At 53.6% G+C, this 6,422-nt stretch overlaps 1 non-coding gene across 1 annotated transcript; it reads right to left on the reverse strand.

The window, feature by feature from the left end:
* Nucleotides 1–2,690: 2,690 nt before the first annotated feature.
* LOC109450900 (uncharacterized) lies at nucleotides 2,691–6,389 on the reverse strand. The gene is made up of 3 exons (XR_012496556.1): nucleotides 5,925–6,389; nucleotides 3,083–3,177; nucleotides 2,691–2,946 (listed from the first exon to the last, which is right to left on the reverse strand). It is a non-coding gene; the product is annotated as an uncharacterized LOC109450900 (transcript).
* Between the last annotated feature and the right edge of the window lie 33 nt (nucleotides 6,390–6,422).

A 6,422-nucleotide genomic window follows, 5' to 3' on the forward strand; every position in this document is an offset into this window, starting at 1 on the left:
TGGTTGCTGTGGTCCCTTCTTAGAGTGATAGGGCTGGGTGAAAGGCCACATGTCGCCAGGTTTTGGGACATCTTGGGAAACTCTTCCTCTCTTAGCTCAGGAGAGGCCCTATATTATGAAACAAAGCACCCCAGCTATCACAGTCACAAACCTAGTTTCATGTCCTTGGGCGAGCAACTTAGCTACTTTTGCCTCAGTTTTCCCATCAGGAAAGTGGGTAATAGTCTCCTTACTTTAGAGGAACATTAAGATCATACTGAGTTAGGACATGTAAGGGAAATATACACAGCCTGATACAAACGCCAGGGATTGATGTATGGTGATTTCTCCCAAAGCCCTGCTGTGACTGGGTCCTAAGAGTGGCCATGCCACCATGTCACTGGTTTCACAGACAGATCTGAGTTCAGAGCCCTGGAACCTAGGCTCAGCCTGGTTTTTAGATCCCAGGGCCAGATCAATACAATGAGGCAAAGTTTATTCCCAGGTGAGAGGGTGAACAGCAGCAGGCATACGAGCTGCCGGCAGAGACAACCGACGCTGCCCACAGCCAGCAGGCCTGACTAACTCCACCAATGAGTGTTCTCTGGGGCCTCCACACCGCAGCCTGTTACAAGGACTGAAAACACTTTTCAGGCTAATCACACTTCAAGGTGTGCATGGGCTCCAAGGAGGAGGCAGAGTTCCTGAAATCATTTTAAGGGAGAAGGGAATAAGACTGAGGCTTGAGAAATGGAGGATTTACGATTTAGGTACATGATCTAAGCAATCTAGCAGATCATTGAGAAGTACTGGCTTTGATGTCAAACAGACCTAAATGCAAACCCAACTCTGTCACTTCTCTGAGGCTCAGTTTCCTTAACTGTCAAAGAGGACTAACAATAGCACCCACCTCCCAGGGTTGTTAAGATGAGTAAACAAGCTCGTGTACAAGTATATTAAGCCCTGAGCCCAGTGCTTGGTCCCTAGTAGGCAATCGATATTAGCTATTATGTGACTAATATCACACGCTCCTGGGGGAGGAAGGCCAGATCACAAATGTATGCATCTCTGAATATCTAAGCCACTTTGACATTAAACTTGTCACAACCTAGAATATCATTAAGTCACCAAGTGTCAAATTCCACTTTGCAGCATCTATTAGGAATGTGTGACTCCTGGGCCAGGGGGTGGGATTTCCCCCCAACCCTCTCTCTGCAGTGTTCTGATGGGGGAGGATCATGGATCAGCAGGTCTGCCAAGATTTTGAGGGGAGGCAATTTAAATAGCGCCTTCAGCTCACTAGTCTAGCTGGACTCAACAACATTACAGAAGTGCTCAGGTGGCCAGGAGTGGGGGGTCAATCTCAAAGGCCCAGAGTACCTTCAGATCCAACTTGGAGAGTCCATGGCCTTGGAGGCAGTTTTAGGGTTGGGTGATGGGAGAGAGAAAGGGGACGGGCCTTCATCCTTCCAGAGTCCAACTTCTCTCCTCCAGGGCTCTCTCTGTACCCTACCCCCACCTCCTACAAGAGTTTAGAACCCAAGCATGACCCACCATGGGGCTGGTATGTGGGGGGCAGGTGAGAGGTGGGCAGATGAGAGCAGGGGTGACTGACAGCCAGATGCCACGACTGAAGAAGGAAGTATAAATATGAAGTGGCCAGTGTAGGACTGGACAGAGGCCATATGAAACACACGGTACATTCCAGCTTCAGCGTAACAAACTGTACCAGCCTTTTTGAGAGCTGGGAGTGCTGAGGAGGGGAGGGAAGAGAGCAGAGGTTCCTTAGAGGTTGGCCTTGCCTCCTCCTCCCCCAGTTCTCCCACAGCTTGGGCACTGCAGGGAAAGTCCCAATGTTCCTTTTGCAACCACAGGAAACCTACTATCCCTGCTTACCCTCTGTACCCAGTGTTCTTCTCAGCGGCTCCAGACTGGGAGGGAGCAATGAGTGGGGGAGGGGTGGTAGTGGTGCAGGCAATCACAGCAGCCCAGGTAATATCAGGGGAAGCGGCAAGCATCACTGGAACACTGGCTCACAGAGTCACAGCCTGTTAGTGCTGCAATGGCGGTACTGATGACAGCAAGGTGTAGGGAAGGAAGTGCCTTGCCCAAGGTCACACAGCCAGTTGTTCAGCAGGGTGGGACCTGAGTGCATCCAGAGCTGGGCAGTGCTGGGCAGCCCTCTTGGGTGTAGTGTGTAGGAGTGGCAGGCCAGGGAACAGGCTGTGCCCCGGGACTGAGGGTGGGGAGCCCAGATCTAAGGCTGCCTCTATTCTCTGGTTGGCTCTGGGCAGGTCTGGCTTAGACACTGTACCCTCTACTCCTCCCAAACCTAGCCTCCTCCTTAAACATTAGAGATAATGAATGTAAAGTGCCTAGCATGGAGGCTGGTGTGTGATGTCAGCCAGAATGAGTCACCTCCACGCCTCCTCTCTCCTCCTCCACACACAGCTCAAGGCCTAGAACCTCCGGGGATCTTTCTCCCATATCACCACCTCCTTCCTACTGAGACCCTATAGCTCTTACACACATTTGGTATTCACCACCTGCTGGCTTGGGTTATTATTTAACCTCACACAGTGTGTTTGTCTCTTCAACTGGCTTGCAAACTGCCCAAGGGCAGGAAATTATTTCAATACACCCAACATTTATTGAACATCAATTCCAGGGCCAAGTTTTGCCTGTGGGGATGAGCTCCTGCGATGGGGGAGGCCTCAAAGAAGCAGACTTTGTTTCTGCCTCAAGGACTTTCTAATCTGGTTACAGGAACAGGATTAGTAAACAGATCACTAGAATATAAGACAAGCCACATGCTGTGCCATGAGAAAGGTACAAACCCGGTGTGTAGGGCATTTGAAGGGGAGAGGAGTAAGATTTGGCTGGCGCTGTTCCAAGCAGGCTTTATGAACTGGAGCTTGAGAGATGGGTAGACATGGAAGATAGGCTCTCCTGTCACCGCAAATGGCACTGCCAACAGTGGAGGTGAAGAGGGAGAAGAAAGGGCTTTAGGAATTGTCTTACATTTTAAAATTTAACTTAATTAAAATTTAACTTGTTTAAAAATGTAAATCTTAATGACATCCTTGTCAGGACCCAACACAACCTTCCATCCGGGTAGGTGCTCGGCATTAAGTCCTTTGTTCCCTCCTTGGTTTGGAGACGTAGCAACCTCCAGGACTAGCACTCAGTGATGTCTTTCTGCAGAAAGATGGTAAGGAGAAAACGTGGCTCTGAATAAATCCTTGGGGCTGGACAAAGGGAGGCGTCAGGCTCCAGTTGGGGTCGTCTTCCTCCACCCTGCTCTCGGCTCCCACCCGTTAGTGTCCCAGCTGTTCCTACCCCTGGCGGTGTGCCAGGGGTTTCCCAAGCTAGCCAAAAGGGCTGGGCTTGGTTTGCCAACCCCTGGGAGTCCCTGGAGTCTCCAGGCTGGTGTGAAGAAAGGGACCAGGGAAGGGAGCCGAGGAGCTGGGAGGCTCCTCCAGGGATCGAAGAAGTTGGCCCCATCTACCCGGCTTCCGTTGTCACGTGACTGCATCCCAGGTCTCCCAAGTCTGGGGCTGGCGCGCTCCCAGCTACTATCCTCCTCCAGACTCCCGGGCCGAGCGCTGGTGGGGCATGGGCGGCAGCCTGGGCGGCTCCTTCTCCCTCTTGCAGCGACACCACCTGCCCCACCCCCAACTGTGCTACTCCAGGCCCCATACCCGCCTGGGGTTCCACATCAGGGCTCAGGTGGGGGCTGGAAAGGTCTGGGTGCTCTAAGACTGATGACCGCGCAGGGCTGCAGGGGCCACCCGGCCTGGGCGCACGTCCCTGGGGTCGCGCAGCCGCCGTCGGCGGTCCCGGGGGCCAGCGCCTGGCCCGGGCCCCACCGAGCACTCGCAGGCTGCGGCGGGGAGGCTGCGCGCGGAGCGTAAGCCGCGAGCACAAACAGGGCGAGGAGGCTGGTGTGAGCGCCTGGGCCCCGTGCCAGCGCGCCGGGGCTGGAACACAATGTCCCGGGCGGGCGGGCGGGCGAGCGGGGAACGAGAACAGCCTGACTCAGCAGCTGGGTAAGTGGGTGTGTGCTCGCTCACCAGATCAACCGCTCTTGCAGCCTGCGGTCAGCGACGACCGACTCTCGGAGGCTCCCTCGAACGGGAGGGGCGAGCTCACGGCGGGCTCCTCGGCCCCCGCCCCTGCCTGCCGCTCGCTCAGGACCTCCACGTGGCCGGTTGGCGGATCTCTCTGCCTTCTCGCCCCTCCTTTAAAGTGTCTCACAGCCCCCAGTCTGAGCAGAGCCGGCTCTGGCCCCCTGGGAGGGGCACTCTCCTCACCCCACCCGGCAGGTGTGGCCGGCCATACAGCTGCTGGATGCACGTCCCATTTCCTCCAAACCCCACCATTCTGGAAGTCCTCTGATGGATGTAACTCTTCCTAGCAGATGAAGGTAGAAATTTGTTCTAGGGTGCTGGGGAGCAGAGGAAGAAGATGCTGGGAGAAATGGGATATAGAGCAAGATCTTCCCCCATCTCTGCCCTCAGCTGACCCAAAGTTCAGAGTCTCTTCCTGTCCCCTCCCCTCAAAACCACTGGGCCCCTGAAGATTTCCTCAGAGAAGCAGGTGGGAGGTGCTTTGAAGCCTGAGACCCTGCTTTTCTGCCTTACCCACCCTCCTACCCAAAGCCACAACAAAGCCCCAGGAATCCTGCCACCCAGCCACAAAGTTTCTCCTTCTCTGTGCCTGCTGGCCCCTGTGGTCTGGTGGGGCCATTGTGAGGATGACAGCCCCAGAGCTGGACTCTTCCTGGAGGGCGGGGACTTGTCCCATGCCCCAGCCAACTGGGGTGTCTGCAAGGTACCCCAGGGGACAAGCTGTGCCTGGAGTGTGCCAGGGCAGGCAGGGAGGGGCTCTGTCCTCTGCGGAGTTCCAGGAAAGGCTCTGGCAGTCAGTAACAGGCCTGGGCTTCAGGGCCTTCAAAGGTGGGGCTGAGGGAGGGACGTTAGGCTGCTCAAGTGCCTCACCTGGGCCTCATACCCTGGGGCCCATCTGATGGCATCTCTGGCACCCTCTGTAGCCAAAGGTGAGGAGATGGATGCCAACACAGGTCTGGGCCATGGACCACTTTCCCACAAATTCAGGCATACTTCCTACACATGTCCTTACCCAGCCAACACACAGAATCTCCCAGTCAGGAGTAACCTTCACTATCATCGACTCCAAACTTCTACTGATGTATGAAATCTGTCTGTGATATCCCAGGTAAGTGATTGTTCTGAAGCTGTTTGCACATGTCTAGTGACAGGGACACTCCCAATGCAGCCCACTGTACTCCCCTATCTCCAAGCCCAGGATACCTGCTCTCACATGGCCTAGAAGAGACTGAACTTACCCTCATGTTCCTCACACCAGCTCCTCCCCAATGCCCAGCATCACCCTCCCATCCCCCAAACTCACCATGATGTGGGTTAATTTTTAACTATTTTCTCTCCTTCACCATCCTATATCTGACCTATCACCCAATTCTTCCTGTTGGTTGCTTTTATTACAAAATGCTTTGTTTGTTATTTTTCTCATTCACCTCTTCCTCTCCAACTCCATAGATTCTACCTCTGGCCTGAATTCCTACAGCAGCTGCCACACTGTCCTTCCTAACCCAGGTTTTTCCTTCCTCCTACACACCCTGCTGTAATAACCTTTCTCAAATACTGTTTATTGTGTATGTGATCAACTTCAGAGTCCTCAACCAAGCACATCGGGTACACACCAGCTGCTAACCTGCGTTTCATATGAAGGGACCCGGATTCATTCATGGTGTGCCCAGACCACAGAGTGCATCCAGCACTGTACAGAGCAGGAGGGCAGCAAAATCACTGATACATTTGGTTGCTCCTGTGTCATTCTTTCAGTTCTCCCTCCTGACTTGGTCTCCCCATTTCCATCAAGCCTGTTGGCTTCCTGATACTCACGCAGGTCCTTTTGTTTTGAGGAGCCACTATGTTTCATTTCCCAAAATCTTCAGAGAGGGGTGGGGAAGGGAGAAGCTGACATCCGAGTTAACATCAGTGTGAGCCAAATACCAACTGCATAGACCTTGAGTGCAGAGTGGAATTAGTACAGCTGCCTGCTGGGAGCCCCTGCTCCAGTGAGAAATAAAACCAGTGAGGAGGGTAGAAGGCAGAAAGGACACTGCATGCAACCAATGGCTTTGGGGTGTTCAGAGAGATCTCTCCATTGGAGATCCCAGCCTGCCTAGCTCTGGGTCCCTGGTCTGATGCCCTTAGGTTGTTCTCTTTCTTGGCACCGCATCACATACACACAGGCACACACACCCCCATCACCACTTCATGACCCAGCTCAAAATCTACCTTCTGCAGGAAGGTTCAGATAATCTCCACCCACCTTTGGTCATTTTGTCATCACCTTCCCTCTGAGTCTTGTGTGCTGCCTTCAATCTTTTCACAATT

The sequence above is a fragment of the Rhinolophus sinicus genome, linkage group LG05 (genome assembly GCF_036562045.2).
Source record: "Rhinolophus sinicus isolate RSC01 linkage group LG05, ASM3656204v1, whole genome shotgun sequence".
NCBI lineage: Eukaryota > Metazoa > Chordata > Mammalia > Chiroptera > Rhinolophidae > Rhinolophus > Rhinolophus sinicus.